General features: G+C 41.9%; 1 pseudogene; it reads right to left on the bottom strand.

Annotated features, from left to right (window-relative positions):
* Positions 1-5,742: 5,742 nt before the first annotated feature.
* LOC135534952 (glutaminase kidney isoform, mitochondrial-like) lies at positions 5,743-24,319 on the bottom strand (annotated as a pseudogene).
* Positions 24,320-24,519: the final 200 nt, after the last annotated feature.

Raw genomic sequence — 24,519 nt, 5'->3', positions numbered from 1 at the left:
TATGCCGAGGAACTTAAAACTTACTACCAGATATCAACAATTGAAGGAGATGTATCTTCTGATTGGATAGTTCCATCTGTTACCACTGGCTTAATCTGTCTTTAATTCCAGTTTGTCTACAAATAAATCATTGATATGTTGGATTCCCACCTCCATCTCAACCAAAAAAATACAAGTTAAAGAATAAGACTAAATCAACTCAATCAATCATATTTAGAAAGCCCTTCTAACATCAGCAGATGTCACAAAAAGTGCTTATAAAGAAACCCAGCCTAAAACCACAAACAGCAAGATACGCAGATGTAGAAGCAACATTTTAAATGCACTTTAAATTAAGTTTGATTGGATTTAGTCCCTATTTCTTCCCTTTGACTAATGCTAACGTCCAGCTGGGCTCCTTTCTCCTCCCGGGCCAGATCCTGCCCCAGGACTGACCCCTGCAACATCACTGGACGGGGACGCTTTACAGCTAGTGATCAAAGCAAATGTAACAGTAAGTGAACTGGTAAATAATGGACTTTTTGGCAGAGGTGTCCATTGAAACGGAGGGAGCGTATGCCGCCAGTGGTAACCGAGCAGTAGTTCATCTTCTGAATACCTACTGTATCTTCCTGAATGCTTTCATTTTGACATCAGTAACTGCTCTTGTAATCGTAATCAAATGCATTAAATCCTCTAGCTCTTCAATGTTTTGGGTGTGTGGCTCTTACAATCGATGTTAATCATGTCCTTCCTAGCTGGAGGTAGCCCATCCTCATGAAAGGGTAGACTGTACCTGGCCATGCTGGACTGGAGCACAAGACCTGCTCCCGTGGTAGCTGGTGGGAGGTAAGGTCAAGACCACCATGGTCTGTGGTGGTGGGTCTCTCTCTGGGTGCCAGGTGAACAGTCTTCCCAGCACAGCATTGCTGTAACACCTCTGTTGTGGAAATGTCTCCCAGACACAGACATAGCCTAGTCCTGAATTTTAAAGACATTTCAATGGAAATTCTCCATCGAGCAAGTCCAGGACCAGGCTTAATTTGTGTCTGAGAATCTGCCCCTAGAGTTTAAAGAGGAGAGCGACAAGATATCTATGTAATGTAATCTTGCATTACTCATCTCTTCTGTATATACTGTATTTATATCATCTATTGCATCATGTCGCTCTGTCATTGCTCATCCATATATTTATATATACACACCGGTTAAAAGTTTTAGAACACCTACTCATTCCAAGGGTTTGTCTTCATTTTTACTATTTTCTACATTGTAGAATAATAGTGAAGACATCAAAACTATGAAATAACACATATGGAATCATGTAGTAATAATGGTTTGGGATGAGTCGGACAACAGAAGGAAAAGCAGCCAAACAAGTGCTCAGCATATGTGGGAACTCCTTCAAGAATGTTGGAAAAGCATTCCAGGTGAAGCTGGTTGAGAGAATGTCAAGAGTGTGCAAAAATAAAATAAATTATTTGGATTTGTTTACCACTTTTTTGTTACTACATGTTACATACTACATGATTGTACTGCTTGCATCAGTTACTTGAAGTGGAATTTGAGTTTGATGTAGTCATGGCTCTACGTAGTACTGTGTGCCTCCCTTCCTTGTGAAGAGACCTCTGGTGGCATTTCTTGTGGGCTATGCATGGGTGTCCGAGCTGCGTGCAAGTATTTTAAGCCCGAGTCCCACCTATCTCTTTAAGGATTCCCATGTGAGGCCATGTACTAAACAACCAAAGATTTCAAGACTAAAGGCTGGTTTATACTATGTGTATCAACAGTTGTCACGGTGACATCATGAACATTCTATTGTCATTCTATTGTCATCCGACATAAGTTAGCCCTAAATATTTACAAAACTTAAAGCATTGTATTTGAGACACCATTCACTAAACTCTAAACCTCAACTACATCTCATAATGAATAATGTGGAGGTGACTAAACTGCTTGGAGTAATCCTGGATTGTAAACTGTCATGGTCAAAACATATTGATACAACAGCAGCTAAGATGGGGAGAAGTCTGTCCATAATAAAGCACTGATCTGCCTTAACAAGGAAAATTGCAGTCGGCTCTGAACAGGGGCAGCACGGCTGGCCCTTAAATATACACGGAGAGCTAACATTAATGATATGCATGTCAATCTCATGGCTCAAAGTGGAAGAGAGATTGACTTCAGCACTACTTGTTTTTGTAAGATGTGTTGACAAGCTGAATGTATCGAGCTGTCTGTTTTTAAGAGGGTGTGAACAATGCTGAATGGATGTTGATAAAGAAGAGCTCTCCCAGTAGGTGTACCAAAAACATTCAAGGGCCATTTTCTCAAAAGTGAGATTACAAGTTTATCAACTTTTAAAGCAGAATAACTTTCCCATAGTTCTTCAACTGTAGTGTATGATATACAATTTTCTAACTCTGAGACCCTCCTTTAACCAATGTAAAAACACAATTTCAAACGTTGCTACATAAGACTGAATCGGTTGGTAGGTCACATGTATATAATTCCTGTAAGAATGTAACATATGCGCTTTTAGTGTCTGTGTTCCAATGGGAATTTCCATGTTTAAAAGCGCCACCATTAGGTAAAAGATCAGAGAAGTTTTTATTATTTAATTTTGTAACAGTTATTGGTGACATATTCTATATCATACCTTTCAAATCTCTTATTTTCCAACATGGGGACACTGGGGGGACCCCAACTCAAGAATTTGTTTTGGTAAATTTCAGCGTTTTTGGGGTCTGCTGCATCTCTGGCTCTGTAGTAGTCACATTGTTTCTGAACTCCTTTCTTAACTTTCTAACAGTACTAAGTATGAGTTTGTAGGACTTATAGTTTTGAAAGCTAAATTGACTTTGGAGGGTAGTATACAATATTATGCATTGTTTAGAAAAAGCCACCAGAGGGGTCAGAGTTTTAATAGATCATCTCTTTCATAATTCAGACATGTAAATTATCATGACTTAAAAATCCCACCAGTGAATTCAAGTGATGAAGAACAAGTTAAAACACATCACACGGTGTTGCTGGAGAATATCTTCAACGAAAGAATCAGGCATTAGGAAATACATTTTCTTATTTACATGTAAGCAATACAGTATTTACACAAAGTCCAATTCAATGTTTGCACGTGTGTTCGATTTCACATCAGAGGAATGCTGTACGTCACAGTTTTCCTCATAGTTTCACAGTTTCCTTCCACATTGGTTAACTATATTTTATTGGTACGTGTTACATCCACGGACGTGGATCTCCAATAACGCATAAAAGGATACAGTTATATAAAGTAAGGTACAGACTTGTAGACATGTTCTTTTAGAAATATGTAACTAACATGAACAAACTCCAGCTACGGTCCCAATGTCCATTCTAGCACACTGTAAAATGAACCCCTAAAAACGACTGCTAGATCACAATGTCTGCTCAATATTTGGACTCTTGTTTTTGATGATCGTTCAAACCTCAATGTACATTTAACAGTTTAGTGTGACTTATTTGACAGCAGATTTATTTTTGCCTTCTCTGATATAAGGTCAAAGGGTATATGGGAAACGGGAGAAAAAGGAAAATGACTTTTTGTGAAGGAGGTTGTTCCAAATATACAACGTCAAACTTAGCACCTAACTGGAAAGAGAGCAAGGTATTTACTGTTTTTCAATATCGGTCTTATTTCAAATCTTCTAATTATTTTGAACGGATACTGAACGGATATTTGTGTTGTAACTGATGTTCTAAAGTCTGCTAGCAATATGATCTATAGTCTAGCTCCACTGTTTGTGCTCGCTAATATTAGTTAATTTGCGCCACATTAGCAAGCAATTAGCACGTAATCAACTATTTAGTAGACATTCTCATGCACATTGATGCATTTGATGTATGAAGCACGCTAATGTAAAGTTGTGTAAAGTGTATTGTTTGTGGATCAGCATTGTAAGAGCATTTTTGGTTTGTTTCTCCATCAGCTCTTACGGTAGTGTTTATGGAAATGGTAGCGCATTAAACATTCATGAACCATCAGTTTGAGAGTTGACCATTCGTTCTGCTGCGGATGCTGCACTACCACCACACACCACTGAGAATGCATGCCCAATTACATTGCTTCACTCCGAGTGATGGATATTGCAACAGAGCTCCAGGTACTCAAATGAGGCCAAACACATGACTGAAACAACAGTCACCATGACATCTGAACTTCTTCATCATTACTGGGTCTTAGAAGTATCCGTCTGTTGTGCCCTTGTTGCACAACCTCAGCTAATAATAGCAACAACGTGTAATGTTCCTGTACACAGCAAAGACAAAGATATTGGCAAGCTGTATTAGGGCATTTTATGATGCCTTAAAAAAAGGTATAGTATAGGTCAGTTGTGTGTGACGTATATAAATTAGCAAAGGTCCCAGAACCGTCTGTGCTATCGTGTGAACTCTCGGTCATACCAAACTTGTTATTCCTTGATGCCACAAACAGACTAGTACCCAGCAGTGTTCATTTTGGCATCTATTTTAGATTTAGTTTGTCTTATGACTAAAATGGCTTTTAATCTTCGTCACATTTGAGTCATTTTATCCTTCTTAGTTTAAGATTATCAGTCTAAACTCTGGACAATTTATGTCTGGTTTTTTTGTCACCGTCATTTTAGTCAAGGCATTTTCCATTAAATAATTAATATTTAGGCTACCCTTAACTTCCACATGTGCATATTCTGTGAATCAATTTAAAAAGGGGATAATCTGAGCTTTCAACAATGCTAAAAATCATCTGTATCCTGATATTCAGTAAATAGCAGTAGCATTTCAATCGGGTAAAAGTAACTGCAACTCGCATTTTTGCGGAACGTAAAGTAACAACACAGATGAATATCAGCGCAAATGGCCAAAATATAGCTTGGATGTGATCAAAGCAAAACAGCCAGTTTGAACATTGGTTCTTAACAGAATAGAGGTTGACTACAATTTAGAGTTCCCTGCCTGCGCATCAGTTCAAAAGAGAGACGACTGAAGTGACCGCGGGAGGGCTGTGTATGCGCTGGAAAGGCCAGGCAGGACTATAATAAACTCAAGTAGCCTGCGCACATGAAAGACGTTCATTCTGTCAGAGAGACGATTGCTTTAAAGCCATGCATGCTTCTGATTGGACAAAACAGATCAGAAGGAGCGTCATGTCAAATTGAATGACCATTAGTCTCAGGTGAACTTCTCATCTTGTTATATTTAGCGTCAACTAAAATGACGAACTATTTGTAAGTTGTTGTTTTTTTTCTTGGGCATCTTGTCTTCTTATAGTCATAGTTTTAGTCAGGAAAAATAAGCTGTTGACAAAATGAACTCTGCTAAATTCATAATAGTTAGAATTAGTATATGTATCGGAAATGCTGCCCAACAATTATTGTTACAAGTCTTATCTCTGACTGAATGAGAGGAGTAAATACTGCATACAAGATAGGGGACTATGTCCCAATTATCTATCCTTCCTTTCAAAGTGTGCACTTGTTAACTTCCCTTCACCAATATTAAAAGGTAATGACTGGTATAATTAATTAAACTATTTTAGATGTGTGGGAAGTAGTGAACACTTCAGGAGGAAGCAGACATTATTGGGATGTACCCAGAGAAAGTCCTGATGGGAGGAATAACACTAGGGCTGCATCCCAAATAGCACCTTATTCACTACACACACACTACTAACCAAAAGTAATGCACTAAATGTCTATAGGAAATAGAATGCCACTTGGGACACAAACTTATTTGCAACAGAAATGAAAATTCATGGTTTTTTTTTATTGGACAACTTGAGAAAGTCTCTCCATATTTCAACCTGTTTTCTTCTGTTTGGGGCCTAATTAAAATATCCTGATGGTCCTGGGCCCATTTATCAAGGTGGGGTGTTGATCTAGAATCACTGTTCTCCCGGTCTATAATAATCTGTTTCTTTACGCAAAAATTGATCTTTGATCAGCACTCTTAATGGGAGACGTTTGACACATACGGCCCATGATCACACCATGCCTTCTACAGTCTCTAGTTTGGGGGCTATGAGTATGGTATCAGCCACTGGGAGTCTCTCCTGTTCCTGGCAGGCCACCTGGTAATCCTGTAGGACCTTCACCACGGCACTGTGGCCAAACTGCAGGGCATCATCCAGGGAATGTTGCCCCACCTGGAGGGAGGTGGTAGAGATGAGACAGAAGTTAGATGAAGCATGTCAGAAGTTATAAAAAATAAACTACCTCTCAATAAAGACAACGGCCACAAAGGACCGAATTAGTTGGAGAAATAAGACATGAGAGGCTGGGAATATAGTAGCTAAGAGATGTTGTTAGGTTGGAGGAAATGTCAATAGAGATTGCTATAGGTGGATGAATGAATGAATACTACTGTACCGGTCTTTCACAAAGGGGTTCACTTTGCAGGCATCTGTTAGGAACCTTACCACATCCACATGGCCTTGAGGACAAAGCACAAAAGAGGTATCTTAGCCCGGTAACACTTGCTAAGAGGCACACATACATAATTCCTTAAGATACACTTCTACTGCATTATAACACTTGCCAGAAGCTGTAATAACAACTCATAAGTATCTATAACATCAATATGAAGCATTATAAGGCATTTGATTTAACCATTTATTATATCAGGGAATCATACTGAGGAGCCCTGAATTACAAAAATTACAGAAAACACAAACTTCAATATAAATACAAAATGCAAACAGAAAGAAAAACACAATCATCAGTAATAAGGTCCTCAATCAGCTGTCTGAATGACCCTAGAGGCACCAGAACATCACATTCATCAGTAATAAGGTCCTCAATCAGCTGTCTGAATGACCCTAGAGGCACCAGAACATCACATTCATCAGTAATAAGGTCCTCAATCAGCTGTCTGAATTACCCTAGAGGCCCCAGAACATCACATTCATCAGTAATAAGGTCCTCAATCAGCTGTCTGAATGACCACTAGAGGAACCAGAACATCACATTCATCAGTAATAAGGTCATCAACCAGCTGTCTGAATGACCCTAGAGGCACCAGAACATCACATTCATCAGTAATAAGGTCCTCAAACCAGCTGTCTGAATGACCCAAGAGGCACCAAAACATCACATTGAAGAACATTTTGAAGAGCCAATGCCACCAGTGGAGAGAAACTCACCCTCACCAGCAGCCACGTGTAGCGCGGTCCTAGAGTCATAGTCCTTCAGCTCCATGTCCATCAATGACAGAGCAAACCTCAGAGGATAGGAGACAAGCTATATTCTACATAGTATTCCTCATTTCAAAGAGTTACTGTGAAGGATTAGTAGCTAGGAGAGAGTGACATCAAGAGTTACTGTGAAGGATTAGTAGTGAGGAGAGAGTGGCATCAAGAGTTACTGTGAAGGATTAGTATCTGGGAGAGGGTGACATCAAGAGTTACTAGGAAGGATTAGTATTTAGGAGAGAGTGTGACATCAATAGTTACTGTGAAGGATTAGTAGCTAGGAGAGAGAGTGACATCAAGAGTTACTGTGAAGGATTCGTAGCTAGGAGAGAGTGACATCAATAGTTACTGTGAAGGATTAGTAGTGAGTGAGAGAGAGTGACATCAATAGTTACTGTGAAAGATTAGTAGTGAGGAGAGAGAGTGACATCAATAGTTAATGTGAAGGATTAGTAGTGAGTGAGAGAGTGGCATCAAGAGTTACTGTGAAGGATTAGTATCTGGGAGAGGGTGACATCAAGAGTTACTGTGAAGGATTAGTAGTGAGGAGAGAGTGACATCAAGAGTTACTGTGAAGGATTAGTATCTGGGAGAGGGTGACATCAAGAGTTACTGTGAAGGATTAGTATTGAGGAGAGAGAGTGACATCAATAGTTACTGTGAAGGATTAGTAGTGAGGAGAGAGTGGCATCAAGAGTTACTCTGGGAGAGGGTGACATCAAGAGTTACTGTGAAGGATTAGTATTTAGGAGAGAGTGTGACATCAATAGTTACTGTGAAGGATTAGTAGTGAGGAGAGAGTGACATCAAGAGTTACTGTGAAGGAATAGTAGCGAGGAGAGAGTGACATCAAGAGTTACTGTGAAGGATTAGTATCTGGGAGAGGGTGACATCAAGAGTTACTGTGAAGGATTAGTATTTAGGAGAGTGTGACATCAATAGTTACTGTGAAGGATTAGTAGTGAGGAGAGAGTGACATCAAGAGTTACTGTGAAGGAATAGTAGCGGAGAGAGTGACATCAAGAGTTACTGTGAAGGAATAGTAGCTAGGAGAGAGTGACATCAAGAGTTACTGTGAAGGATTCGTGAGCGAGGAGAGAGAGTGATATCAATAGTTACTGTGAAGGATTCTAGCTAGAGAGAGTGACATCAATAGTTACTGTGAAGGATTAGTAGTGAGGAGAGAGAGTGACATCAATAGTTACTGTGAAGGATTAGTAGTGAGGAGAGAGAGTGACATCAATAGTTACTGTGAAGGATTAGTATCTGGGAGAGGGTGACATCAAGAGTTACTGTGAAGGATTAGTTTTTAGGAGAGAGTGTGACATCAATAGTTACTGTGAAGGGATTAGTAGTGAGGAGAGAGTGTGACATCAATAGTTACTGTGAAGGATTAGTAGCGAGGAGAGGACATCAAGAGTTACTGTGAAGGAATAGTAGTGAGGAGAGAGAGTGATATCAAGAGTTACTAAGGAAGGATTAGTATTTAGGAAAGTGACATCAAGAGTTACTGTGAAGGATTAGTAGCGAGACGAGAGAGTGACATCTACAGCATGTGACTGTGGTGAAACTAAGTAAAACATAAATCCTCCTTCTGTAGACTCCTTTGATTTGGTATTTTACCTTCTGAGGGCTGACACATCTCCACTGTAGGCTGCAAACATCAGGCTCACTACAGACTTGTTCTACAGATATAGCAGAGATAAATACATCTTAGACTGGGCAGTGATACCGGTAGACAACTCCGCCTCCCCCATGTGTCATAGTGCTCTTCATAACAAGAGCAAACTTCCAACCTCAATTCATGTTCTAGCAAATATGTTCAATTGTTGGCATGTTTACCTTAAAATTCCACAACAATCACTAAATATACACAAATCTAAGTAAAGGATGGAATAAGAATATGTATATTTATGTGTATATAAACGATTTCCATTCCTTTACTTGTTGATGACTTGTATTATTGCATCGAACTAGAAGCACAAGCACACACAGCACTCGTAATAACATCTGCTAACCATGTGTATGTGACCAATAAAATTGATTAGATTTTCATAAAAAAGCCATAACTCAAAGCTCTTAATTTCTATCATCCCCTGTCCTGCCTGCTGAGGGGCTCTGCTTCTTGACCTAAGTCTGTGTCATCAGAAGGGGGAAGTTAAACAAGACACCAGCTCCCAAACACCAAGACAGGGGAGTTTTTTAAAAGACTTACACGTGTTGCATGTGGTTAACGCTATTTAAAGAGGTAATTTTATGAAGAGGACTTCGTAACACATTCAAAATCTGCAAAGAAAGATAGACTATTATACAAGTATTTCTCCCTCCTGTACATGCAAGTGTTCACTGTAAGCAGTAATTCAGTCATTGTGTCATACATCATGTGTAAAATGGGTTACCAGAAGTGGGTATTCCTCGGACACTGTTTCCAACTCTGTCTAGAACGTGAGGGACTGAAAACATCACTCTTGCAATGATTTAGGAACCACCAGAATGAACTGCTCCTGACACCCCAGACTTAGCAGGCAAGCCCACCTGGGAGAGAAGATACAGGGGCCATAGAGGGGGAAGTAGGAAGGGTCCCGTTAAATCATCCCACTAAAGAAAAAGAAAGGTGGCCTTCATTTGGCAAATAGATGTTTAAAAAGGTTTATCAATATTAATAAAGGGGTATTTAAAACAGTTTACTAAATGACTAATACAGATACAGTGTGTTGGGAAGTGTACAGATCCCTTCACTTTTCCCACATTTAGTTACGTTTACAGCCTTATTCTAAAATGATTACATTTTTAAAAAATGTCCTCAATTTACATAATACCCATAATGACAACGCAAAATAAGGTTTTTAGACATTTTTTAAATGTATTAAAAATAAAAAACAGATACCTTTATTGACACAGGTATTCAGAACGTTTTCTATGAGACTAGAATTTGAGATCAGGTGCATCCCGTTTCCATTGATCATCCTTGAGATGTTTCTACAACTTAATTGGAGCCCAACTGTGGTAAATTCAATTGATTGGACATGATTTGGAAAGGTACACACCTGTCTATATGTGGATCCCATAGTTGACCAGTGCATCAGAGCAAAACCAAGCCATGAGGTTGAATTGTCCGTAGAGCTCTGAGTCAGGATTGTGTCGAGGCACAGATCAGGAGAATGGAACAAAAAATGTCTGCAGTATTGAGAAGGTCCCCACACAGGGACTCAATCATTCTTAAATGGAAGAAGTTTAGAACCACCAAGACTCTTCCTATGGTTGGCCACTTGACCAAACTGAGCAAGAAAGTGACCAAGAACCCGATGGTCACTCTGACAGAACTCCAGAGTTCCTCGGTGGAGATAGGAGAACCTTCCAGAAGGAGTCTCTCCAAGAAATGGCCATTTCACAGTCTGCCGATATGGACTGCCCGATCAAGAGGATCTCCTGGATGATGTATTTTGAGAGAGCGAGTGGTAAGCAGCCTGAAACTGCCGTAGCCATTGCACGGATTGAGGGAGACAATGCCATCCTGTCTGATGTTCAGACTCTGCTTGCAGATGTAAGAGAAGAAATCCGTACTGCCCTGCTCACTTCACTGTTGCTCCAAGCCGTGGAAACTGCAGTTCTGAAATACATCAGAAGCCTGAAGACCATACACACCACAGCATACATTTTGTACCCCAATGCTGGCAAGAGAAAATCCTGTCTGGTGCAGAGATCCAGCCAGGCCTATGGTGTCATCACTACCATGTCTAGCCACCTTGGCCTGGATGAGGCAAGGTTCTTTGGCAATCTGGCGAAGTACACTTCCAAGCAAGGGCTTTGGGATGGAGATGCAATATGGCAGTTGTGACAACATATCTCATCAGCCACCTGGTGGAAGGGACTTTGTGGATCTGAGGCTGTTTCCCCTGTTGCCTCCAAATCCCACCAACATCAGCCGCCTCAGAGCGCAACTGATCCTTGTTTGGAAACACACACACCAAAGCACACAACAGGCTGACCAATACAGTGGTTGAAAAATTGGTGGCCATCCTCAACAGGGTTGGAAAATGACAGTGAAGATGAGGCCTCAGAGTCTGATGTTCAAGAGGTGGACATTGAGGAGGTCCAGGAAGAAGACACGGAAGCCTGAGAAGAAGACAACCAAAGATTTTGTTTCTAGACTATCATTTTACAGATATATGTTGAAAATGTTTTTGGGAGATGCGATGGATCATTGGGGATCATTCAATATTCCCTTTCTTTTGTTGTTCAGAGTCAACTCATTTAATTAAAGTTAAATTTGTAACTAAATTGTTTTTTAAAATTTCTATTGGAAGGATTTAATAATTTGCAATTATGTCTACTTGTGATAAGGTAAAATTATTATGTTTCTGTCTCCATATGATATGTTAAATATATCCAATGCAAAAAACATCTACATTTAAATGGTATTCATATTTATCTATATTTCCGTTAATTCCCATATAGTCTCATATATCGCCATTAATTTCCACGGAAAGTTTCCACCTCTGAATATACCCCAAATTGTGCAACCCTACTGAATACTTACAGTGGGGCAAAAAAGTATTTAGTCAGCCACCAATTGTGCAAGTTCTCCCACTTAAAAAGATCTTTGGAGGAAGTTGAAAGTCCGTGTTGCCCAGCAACAGCCCCAAAACATCACTGCTCTAGAGGAGATCTGCATGGAGGAATGGGCCAAAATACCAGCAACAGTGTGTGAAATCCTTGTGAAGACTTGCAGAAAACGTTTGACCTCTGTCATTGCCAACAAAGGGTATATAACAAAGTACTGAGATAAACTTTTGTTATTGACCAAATACTTATTTTCCACCATAATTAGCAAATAAATTCATTTTTAAATTCAAATTTTTTTCATTTTTCCCCCTCATTTTGTCTGTCATAGTTGAAGTGTACCTATGATGAAAATTACAGGCCTCTCATCTTTTAAAGTGGGAAAACTTGCACAATTGGTGGCTGACTAAATACTTTTTTGCCCCACTGTATGTAAACATGATATTTTCATTTTCTTCTTTGTCATTATGGGATATTGTGCGTAGATTGATGAGGGAAAACAAATCTTTTTTTTAGAGTAAAGCTGTAACGTAACAAAAACTGGAAAAAGTGAATGGGTCTGAATACTTTCAAATGCACCGTACATAGGTAGTTGTATACCTTTCCCTACTATATCATATTACTACTGTATAACTACTATAAGACTACTGTACAACTACTCTGACTACTATATTACTACTTCATCTATAAGTCTTGTCTAGGTAAAGCCCCGCCTTATCTCAGCTCACTGGTCACCATAGCAGCACCCACCCATAGCACACGCTCCATACGGTATATTTCACTGGTCACCCCCAAAGCCAACACCTTCTTTGGCTGCCTTTCCTTCCAGTTCTCAGCTGAAAATGACTGGAACGAACTGCAAAAATCACTGAAGCTGGAGAGTCATATCTCCCTCACTAGGCTTTAAGCATCAGCTGTCAGAATAGCTCACAGATCTGTTATCATCTCCACCCGGCACAGCCAGAAGAGGACTGGCCACCCCACATAGCCTGGTTCCTCTCTAGGTTTCTAATCTCCACCCGGCATAGCCAGAAGAGGACTGGCCACCCCTCATAGCCTGGTTCCTCTCTAGGTTTCTAATGTCCACCCGGCACAGCCAGAAGAGGACTGGCCACCCCTCATAGCGTGGTTCCTCTCTAGGTTCCTAATCTCCACCCGGCACAGCCAGAAGAGGACTGGCCACCCCTCATAGCGTGGTTCCTCTCTAGGTTCCTTCCTAGGTTTTGGCCTTTCTAGGGAATTTTTCCTAGCCACCGTGCTTCTACACCTGCATTGCTTGCGGTTTGGGGTTTTAGGCTGGGTTTCTATACAACACTTTGAGATATCAGCTGATGTACAAAGGGCTATATAAATACATTTGATATGATCATTGCACCAGTACATAGCCTATGTGTAAATAGCCCATCCAACTACCTCATCCCCATGTAATTTTTGTTGTTGTTGCTCCTTTGCACCTCAGTATCTCTACTTGCACATTCATCTTCTGCACATCTATCACTCCAGTGTTTAATTGCTAAATTGTAATTATTTCAAAACTATGGCCTATTTATTGCCTTACGTCCCTAAATGTAAGAACTACTATATGACTACTATAGAACTACTTTATGACTACTATAGAACTACTTTATGACTACTATATAACTACTTTGACTACTATATAACTACTTTATGACTACTGTATGACTACTATATAACTACTTTATGACTACTATATAACTACTTTATGACTACTATATAACTACTTTGACTACTATATAACTACTTTATGACTACTGTATGACTACTATATAACTACTATATAACTACTTTACTATATAACAACTTTGACTACTATATAACTATTTTATGACTACTATATAACTACTTTAACTACTATATAACTACTTCATGACTACTATATAACTACTTTATGACTATATAACTACTTTAAAACTACTATATAACTACTTTAAAACTACTATATAACTACTTTAAAACTACTATATAACTACTTTAAAACTACTTTGACTGCTATATAACTACTATACAACTACTTTATGACTACTATACAACTACTTCATGACTACTATACAACTACTTCATGACTACTATACAACTACTTCATGACTACTATACAACTACTATATAACTACTTTGACTACTTTATGACTACTATACAACTACTTTATGACTACTATACAACTACTTTATGACTACTATACAACTACTTTATGACTACTTTGACTACTATAACTACTTTAACTACTTTATGACTACTATATAACTACTTTGACTGCTATATAACTACTTTATGACTACTATATGACTACTATATAACTACTATACAACTACTTTGACTGCTATATGACTACTTTATAACTACTATATGACTACTGTATAACTACTTTATGACTACTGTATAACTACTGGATGACAGTATGAGTACTATATGACTACTATATAACTACTGTATAAATACTATATGACTACAGTATGAGTACTATATAACTACTTTATAACTACTATATGACTACAGCATGAGTACTATATGACTACTGTATAACTACAGTATGACTGCTATATGACCACTGTATAACTATATAACTACTGTATAAGTACTACACTATAACAGTATGAGTACTATATGACTACTATATGACTACAGCATGAGTACTATATAAATACTTTATAACGACTATATGACTACAGCATGAGTACTATATGACTACTGTATAATTACCGCCATGACACAGTATGAGTACTATATAACTACTGTATGACTACAGTATGAGTACTATATGACCACTGTATAACTACTGTATGACTACAGTTTGACTTACATGGAAGGCCAGTTTGACTTACATGGAAGGCCAGTATGACTTACATGGAAGGCCAGTATGACTTACATGGAAGGCCAGTATGACTTACATGGAAGGCCAGTATGACTTACATGGAAGGCCAGTATGACTTACATGGAAGGCCAGTATGACTTACATGGAAGGCCAGTATGACTTACATGGAAGGCCAGTATGACTTACATGGAAGGCCAGTTTGACTTACATGGAAGGCCAGTATGACTTACATGGAAGGCCAGTATGACTTACATGGAAGGCCAGTATGACTTACATGGAAGGCCAGTATGACTTACATGGAAGGCCAGTATGACTTACATGGAAGGCCAGTATGACTTACATGGAAGGCCAGTATGACTTACATGGAAGGCCAGTTTGACTTACATGGAAGGCCAGTATGACTTACAGGGAAGGCCAGTATGACTTACATGGAAGGCCAGTTTGACTTACATGGAAGGCTAGTATGACTTACATGGAAGGCCAGTATGACTTACATGGAAGGCCAGTATGACTTACATGGAAGGCCAGTATGACTTACATGGAAGGCCAGTATGACTTACATGGAAGGCCAGTTTGAATTACATGGAAGGCCAGTATGACTTACATGGAAGGCCAGTATGACTTACATGGAAGGCCAGTATGACTTACATGGAAGGCCAGTATGACTTACATGGAAGGCCAGTATGACTTACATGGAAGGCCAGTATGACTTACATGGAAGGCCAGTTTGACTTACATGGAAGGCCAGTTTGACTTACATGGAAGGCCAGTTTGACTTACATGGAAGGCCAGTTTGACTTACATGGAAGGCCAGTATGACTTACATGGAAGGCCAGTTTGACTTACATGGAAGGCCAGTTTGACTTACATGGAAGGCCAGTATGACTTACATGGAAGGCCAGTATGACTTACATGGAAGGCCAGTATGACTTACATGGAAGGCCAGTATGACTTACATGGAAGGCCAGTTTGACTTACATGGAAGGCCAGTTTGACTTACATGGAAGGCCATCTGTCCAGAGAAGTCGTACATGCCGCAGGAGTGCATGAGACTCAGGGTGTTCCTTACGGCCTCGGCACTCAGGACGCGCTGCGGTGATTGGGCAGATCCCCCGTGGGCCAGCGTTGCCGCCATGACACTTCCAGACTCACACGTCACCTCTATGGAACACAGCTGAAAGGAAATAGTTGATTTACTAAAGCAATGATATAGAGAGAAACATGTAGGCTCCGTGTTATTCCAGACACATATTAAGCCTAGAACTGAATTTAGAAGTATATGGAGAATCTCCATTGAAATAACCTTTTTTAGGTCGAGGACTAAGACTAATATGTCAAACTCACACCAGTGTCTGTGACTCATAAACACAGCAAGTGCTTTATGTTACCGTCCAGTCACAAGTCAGCATAATGACGCATTACCAGAATGAGCAAAACCACATCCACTGTCACAGTGTGATAAGTTTATCCGAGGAAGTGTAGTTTACCTGGAAATAGAAGTCCAGCGCGTCAATCATTTCTGCCCCAGTGGGGAAAACACTGCAGATGGAAATCAGTTCCTATGATCAATATTTCATACAGGTACAGAATATCTCAAACATTAATATCCCATAACCATCGCACAGTGAGGGATCAATATCTTTCTGGTGCACAAACCAACCTGACCTGAGGAGGAGCTGGAAAGTTATCAGGAGGTGTGTCCCAGAACTACCTTAATTAAAACGTTCCCATCGTCACTGTTCCCACACACTTCTTCTCTTTAAGGTAGTACCCAATTGCAAAATTTCTGTCGCCTGTTTCTTTTTCCGACTGGAACCTGAGACACAGAGAGAGAAAGAGAGTCAACAACAACAACAAATAATATAACAGAGAGAATAACTCTGCTTTCGGAAAATGAAGACAATTAACTAAAACTCACGTGGCATTGCTGAACCCCACGTACTCTCGACCGGCCATCTTCTTAATGAACTCCATCATCTGAGGAGAGGGATGAGAGATATATAGTAACGTATTGTAATGTAACGTATCATGTGTGCATTGTATAGAACTACGTTTGAATGATACTGGATGATGACACACATTAAGTCTAAATCTACTTACATAGTCAAACTTCTCTGCCTTATTTGAACCGGGCTGGTGACACACAGAAAGACAGACAGAACAGCCGTGTAAACGGTCACCACATCAAAACCTTTTCAGTAGTCAGCCACAGGGTGGCGATGTTCTACAGGGCTTCAGGACTCCGTAGGCTCAACACACTTTAAACAGTGTGAATGATCACACATCTCGAAGTCTAATGTCTACTCCTGAACAAGGTGACAAAAACAAGCAGTTATCACAGTAGACGGTAAATAATAAAGACACTGGTTATATGAAGTCTCAGGATAGGACAGGTACTCTGTAGTAAATCTACAATATCACCTGTTCCAAAGCAACAGCACCTGGTCTGAAACAGGTGTATCACTGACCCAGCATTGAGAGGTTAAAGGTGGATTTGGTTTGGAATACATTTTTAAAGGGGCTACTTTATATTGGGCGGCAGGGTAGCCTAATGGTTAGAGTGTTGGACTAGTAACCGGAAGGTTGTGAGCGAAAGGTACAAATCTGTCGTTCTGCCCCTGAACAGGCAGTTAACCCACTGTTCCTAGGCCGTCATTGAAAATAAGAATTTGTTCTTAACTGACTTGCCTGGTTAAATAAAGGTAAAATAAAAGTAAAAAATATAAATTATAGAGCATAGCCATGATGGCCCAAGTGACCCCAAATGTCCAGTATTGGGGTATAAATAAGATTGTTTGCGTCACAAAGATGCATTACACAGTAATAGTTTTATTTAAGTATGTCTATTAAATTCTAGATTCATTCTGAACAGATAGGCAGAAATCCAGACTTAAACCCTCCTGTTATTCCTTCAGGCTAACTTCCACCTGGAGCCCCCTTTGCCTGGGGCCCCCTTTGCCCGGGGCCCCATATGGCTGTGGCCCCCTTTGCCTGGGGCCCCAGCCCCCATTTGCCTGGCTGGCCCCTTTGCCTGGGGCCCCATATGGCTGGGGCCCCCTTTGCCCATGGGGCCCCATATGGCTGGGGCCCCCTTTGCCTGGGGCCCCCCATATGCCTGGGGCCCCATATGGCTGGGGCCCCCGCTGTCTTTATAGCCGAAATATATAACTATATATCAGTTCAACTCGCCTGCTCTGTCTATGTACCTTTCTCTCTCTCTCTCTGAGATAACACACACGGACCACCTCTCCAAAGTGCTCTGTTAATTGGTTAAACTGGTGGTCCCACCGGTCCCAGGGTCCCTCCCCCAGCACGCTGAGGATGACAGGAGAGCAGTAAAGCTGGCAGAACCAGGGTCAACACTACCGACTACCCTACTCACTACACTACCGACTACCCTACTCTCACTACACTACCGATTACCCTACTGACTACACTACTGACTACCTTACTCACTACACTACTGACTACCCTACTGACTACACTACTGTACATGTAACTACTATCTACCTCACGTGCCAGATAGGCCGTGTGTGTGTGTTTAGAGCTGCATGTTTCAGCAGGACAAAGCCAAACCTACGTCAGCTTCGGGTCAAAGATTGACAGATGCCCTGGATCTTGGTTTGTTGTGTTTATTTGCTTGTCAAACACTGAGTGGATTCAGCAAATAATGACAGTGACAAATATCACTGATGCATCATTGAGAGTGGATGTTTTAAGGGAATATTTAAAGTCAGACAGGATACACTCACACCATGTATAGGGTGGTCTGTCTGAATAGAGATACACTCACACATGTATAGGGTGGTCTGTCTAGTTACAGATACACTCACACCATGTATAGGGTGGTCTGTCTAGTTACAGATACACTCACACCATGTATGGGGTGGTCTGTCTAGTTACAGATACACTCACACCATGTATAGGGTGGTTGTAGACTGTCTGTCTAGTTACCTTGATAAGAGAGCTAATCACAATGGCTCCAGCATTCACCATGGGGTTGTAGGGTTTGTCTAGGCACACAAAACACAAATGGTTATAGAGTTAAGACAGAATACAGTATGGTCACAGAAGTAGAATGATGCTTTACTATTTGGAGACTAAGTCATTCTTGAGCTGACATCACATCCACTTGGTAGAAAGTAGAAGATCCTATCAACCTGAACTCACGTGGTCTTAACTTGTACTGAAATCAAATCATATTTGTGCAGCAAACTAACAAAACACCATAAGACAGTAATGTACAGCAACAGGAGCAAGGGTTCCATACCCACCTTCCTCATCCAGGTAGAGCTTGTTGAATTTGAGTCCGCTGGGCTCCATCCCACATAGCGGTGTACCTTCTCTGTCCCAGCCTCGTGGATGGCCACAGCATACTCCAGTGGCTTCACACACGACTGGAGACAGAAGGGCTGCTTAGTGTCCCCCCACTGGAGTGTTGGGGGAGAGACAGAGGTGGGAAAAGGCCATTAGTAAAGAGGAAATAAAGGAAGAAAGGAGAGAGAGGACCAGAGAAACAGAGGAAGAAAGGAGAGAGGACCAGAGAAAGAAAGGAGAGGACCAGAGAAAGAAAGGAGAGAGGGACCAGAGAAAGAAAGGAGAGAGGACCAGAGAAAGAAAGGAGAGAGGACCAGAGAAAGAAAGGAGAGAGGACAGAAAGAAAGGAGAGGACCAGAGAAAGAGGAGAGAGGACCAGAGAAACAGAGGAAGAAAGGAGAGAGGACCAGAGAAAGAAAGGGAGAGGGACCAGAAACAGAGGAAGAAAGGAGAAGGACCAGAGAAACAGGGAAGAAAGGAGAGAAAGTTAAGAGAAACAGAGGAAGAAAGGAGAGAGAGGACCAGAGAGAGGAAGAAAGGAGAGAGGACCAGAGAAACAGAGGAAGAAGGAGAGAGGACCAGAGAAGAAAGGGAGAGAGGTTAGAGCAAGGACAGAGGAAGAAGAAAGAAACAGAGAAGAGAGAGAGGGACCAGAGGAAGAAAGGAGAGAGGACCAGAGAAAGAAAGGAGAGAGGACCAGAAAGAAAGGAGAGAGGACCAGAGAAACAGAGGAAGAAAGGAAGGACCCAGAGAGGACCAGAGAAACAGAGGAAGAAAGGAGAGAGGACCAGAGAAACAGAGGAAGAAAGGAGAGGACAGAGAAACAGAGGAAGAAAGGAGAAGGAGGACCAGAGGAACAGAGGAAGAAAGGAGAGAGGACAGAGGAACAGAGGAAAAAGGAGAGGACAAAGGACAGAGGAAGAAAGAAAGAAACAGAGAGAGAGAGAGAGAGAGAGAGAGAGAGAGGGGACCAGAGGAAGAAGGAGAGGACAGATGAAGAAAGAGAGAGGACCAGATGAAAAGGTGTCCAGTGGTATGAGTCACTATTTCACATTCAGTTATCAATCATCAGATATATAGACACACAGGGAGTTGTACCCACCTCTGCCCGTCCACAGAGAGGTTGTACCCACCTCTGCCCGTCCACAGAAGGTTGTACCCACCTCTGCCCGTCCACAGAGAGGTTGTACCTACCTCTGCCCGTCCACAGAGAGGTTGGCACCTACCTCTGCCCGTCCACAGAGTTGTACCTACCTCTGCCCGTCCACAGAGAGGTTGTACCTACCTCTGCCCGTCCACAGAGAGGTTGTACCTACCTCTGCCCGTCCACAGAGAGTTGTACCTACCTCTGCCCGTCCACAGAGAGGTTGTACCTACCTCTGCCCGTCCACAGAGAGGTTATTGCCTACCTCCTGCCCGTCCACAGAGAGGTTGTACCTACACTCTGCCCGTCCACAGAGAGGTTGTACCTACCTCTGCCCGTCCCTGAGAGAGTTGTACCTACCTCTGCCCGTCCACAGAAGAGGTTGTACCTACCTCTGCCCGTCCTAGAGAGGTTGTACCTACCTCTGCCCGTCCACAGAGAGGTTGTACCTACCTCTGCCCGTCCACAGAGAGTTGTACCTACCTCTGCCGATCCCAGAGAGGTTGTACCTACCTCTGCCGTCCCTGAGAGGTTGTACCTACCTCTGCCCGTCCCACAGAGAGGTTGTACCTACCTCTGCCCGTCCACAGAGGGTTGTACCTACCTCTGCCCCGTCCACAGAGAGGTTGTACCTACCTCTGCCCGTCCACAGAGAGGTTGTACCTACCTCTGCCCGTCCACAGAGGTTGTACCTACCTCTGCCCGTCCACAGAGTTGTACCTACCTCTGCCCGTCCACAGAGAGTTGTACCTACCTCTGCCCGTCCACACAGAGAGGTTGTACCTACCTCTGCCCGTCCACAGAGGTTGTACCTACCTCTGCCCGTCCACAGAGAGGTTGTACCTACCTCTGCCCGTCCACAGAGAGGTTGTACCTACCTCTGCCCGTCCACAGAGAGGTTGTACCTACCTCTGCCCGTCCACAGAGAGGTTGTACCTACCTCTGCCCGTCCACAGAGAGAGTTGTACCTACCTCTGCCCGTCCACAGAGAGGTTGTACCTACCTCTGCCCGTCCACAGAGGGTTGTACCTACCTCTGCCCGTCCACAGAGAGGTTGTACCTACCTCTGCCCGTCCACAGAGAGGTTGTACCTACCTCTGCCCGTCCACAGAGAGGTTGTACCTACCTCTGCCCGTCCACAGAGAGGTTGTACCTACCTCTGCCCGTCCACAGAGAGGTTGTACCTACCTCTGCCCCGTCCACAGAGAGTTGTACCTACCTCTGCCCGTCCACAGAGAGGTTGTACCTACCTCTGCCCGTCCACAGAGGGTTGTACCTACCTCTGCCCCGTCCACAGAGAGGTTGTACCTACCTCTGCCCGTCCACAGAGAGGTTGTACCTACCTCTGCCCGTCCACAGAGAGGTTGTACCTACCTCTGCCCGTCCCACAGAGAGGGTTGTACCTACCTCTGCCCGTCCACAGAGAGGTTGTACCTACCTCTGCCCGTCCACAGAGAGTTGTACCTACACTCTGCCCGTCCACAGAGAGGTTGTACCTACCTCTGCCCGTCCACAGAGAGGTTGTACCTACCTCTGTCCGTCCACAGAGAGGTTGTACCTACCTCTGTCCATCCACTGTACACAGGGAGGTTGTACCTACCTCTGTCCATCCACTGGCACACAGGGAGGTTGTACCTACCTCTGTCCATCCACTGTACACAGGGAGGTTATACCTACCTCTGTCCATCCACTGTACACAGGGAGGTTGTACCTACCTCTGCCCGTCCACAGAGGGAGGTTGTACCTACCTCTGCCCGTCCACAGGGAGGTTGTACCTACCTCTGCCCGTCCACTGTACACAGGGAGGTTGTACCTACCTCTGTCCGTCCACTGTACACAGGGACACACCCCAGAGATCAGGACTGAACTTGGCCAGGTGAGGAATGTAGACTGCTACCTGTAACCAGGAAGTACAGACCATCAGAACTATCAGAACCATATCACATGTAGATAATACTCCACACTTCAAATGTTGTGTTTGAGTACATGCCATAGAACAACAGACTAGAGGTCAACCAATTAATCAGGATTGGCCGATAAATTAGGGCCGATTTCAAGTTTTCATAACAATCGGTAATCAGCATTTTGGACACAGATCGTGGCCGATTACATTGCTCTCCACGAGGAGACTGCGTGGCAGGCTGACTACCTGTTATGTGAGTGCAGCAAGGAGCCAAGGTAAGGTGCTAGCTAGCATTTAACGTATCTTATAAAAAACAAATCAATCTTAACGTAATCACGAGTTAAACTAGTAATATCATCAACCATATATAGTTATCTAGTTTGTCCTGTGTTGCATATACAGTAATCGATGCAGTGCCTGGTAATTTACCATTGAATCATAGCCTACTTCGCCAAATGTTTTTTTTAAAAACAAGGTTATTTAACAAGCACATTCGCGTAAAAGCACTGTCGTTGCACCAATGTGTACCTAACCATAAACATCAACGCCTTTCTTAAAATCAATACACAAGTATATATTTTTAGACCTGCATATTTAGTTAATATTGCCTGCTAACATGAATTTCTTTTAACTAGGGTAATTGTGTCACTTCTCTTGCGTTCTGTGCAACAGAGTCAGGGTATATGCAGCAGTTTGGGCCGCCTGGCTCGTTGCCAACTGTGTGAAGACCAACTTCACCAAACGGGGGATGATTTAATAAATGCACATTTGCAAAAAAGCACAATCGTTGCACGAATGTACCTAACCATAAACATCAATGCCTTTCTTAAAATCAAAACACAGAAGTATATTTTTTTAAACATGCATATTGAGTTAAAGAAATCCAGGTTAGCAGGCAATATTAACCAGGTGAAATTGTGTCACTTCTCTTGTGTTCATTGCACGCAGAGTCAGGTGCTTCGACACCTGCATTGTTTGCTGTTTGGGGTTTTAGGCTGGGTTTCTGTACAGCACTTTGAGATATCAGCTGATGTACAAAGGGCTATATAAATACATTTGATTTGATTTGATATATGCAACAGTTTGGGCCGCTTGGCTCGTTGCAAACTAATTTGCCAGAATTTTACGTAATTATGACATAACATTGAAGGTTGTGCAATGTAACAGGAATATGGAGACTTAGGGATGCCACCCGTTAGATAAAATACTGAACCGTTCCGTATTTCACTGAAAGAATAAACGTTTTATTTTTCGAATTTATAGTTTCCGGATTCTACCATATTAATGACCTTAGGCTCGTATTTCTGTGTGTTAATATGTTAGAATTAAGTCTATGATTTGATAGAGCAGTCTGACTGAGCGATGGTAGGCAGCAGCAGACTCGTAAGCATTCATTCAAACAGCACTTTTTTGCGTTTGCCAGCAGCTGTTTATGACTTCAAGCCTAACAACTCCCGAGTTTAGGCTCGTGTAACCTTGCTAGTTAGCGGGGTGCGCACTAATAGCGTTTCAATCGGTGACGTTACCCGCTCTGAGACCTTGAAGTAGTTGTTCCCCTTGCTCTGCAAGGGCCGCGGCTGTTGTGGAGCGATGGGTAACGATGCTTCGAGGGTGGCTGTTGTCGATGTGTTCCTGGTTCGAGCCCAGGTAGGGGCGAGGAGATAAATAGTCCCATAATTCCTATAATAACTACAACCTAAAACTTCTTACCTGGGAATATTGAAGACTCATGTTAAAAGGAACACCAGCTTTCATATGTTCTGAGCAAGGAACTGAAACGTTAGCTCTCTTACATAGCACATATTGCACTTTTACTTTCTTCTCCAACACTTTGTTTTTGCATTATTTAAACCAAATTGAACATGTTTCATTATTTATTTGAGGCTAAATTGATTTTATTGATGTATTATATAAAGTTAAAATAAAAGTGTTCATTCAGTATTGTTCTAATTGTCATTATTACAAATAAATACAAAAATAAAATAAAAATACAAAAATCGTCCGATTAATCGGTATCGTTTTTTGGTCCTCCAATAATCGGTATTGGTATAGGCGTTGAAAAATCTGAATTATTCAACCTCTACAACAGACACATGTTAACGGAAAGCATACCAAAATAAAAGACACAGTAAGAGGACAGACGACAAAAAAGAGAGATAGTGAGAGACAGATGGAGAAGAGTGACATATATGAAAAGTGGAAACAAATCTACTTACATGTCCGTTGTGGTTTTTCTGAACGGTGTTGTAGATTTGATCTATTTTTGAAACGAAGGATTCAAACTCAGGGATGATGAACTTCTTTCTGAAGGCCTGGATCAGAAGCACTATGTTCCCACCTACACACCTGAGGGTTGGTACAACAAACAATACAATATTAGATCATCAATACAGAAACCCGGTCATTGAACAAGTTCTAGAGCATTCTAGAAAACTAGTTCTGTGAATGAGATGAACTTTGAACTTTTCCCAGATGTTTGCTTTGAAGTGGTGACACTCCCTGATGCACAGTGGATGGACTGCTGCTCATGACTGTATTATGACGTCTGACCTTCTTTCTCTGTTGTTGTTTGCCT

The sequence above is a fragment of the Oncorhynchus masou genome, unplaced genomic scaffold (assembly GCF_036934945.1).
Source record: "Oncorhynchus masou masou isolate Uvic2021 unplaced genomic scaffold, UVic_Omas_1.1 unplaced_scaffold_4224, whole genome shotgun sequence".
NCBI classification, from domain to species: Eukaryota; Metazoa; Chordata; class Actinopteri; order Salmoniformes; family Salmonidae; genus Oncorhynchus; species Oncorhynchus masou.
This window is presented reverse-complemented; position numbering and strand designations above follow the sequence as displayed.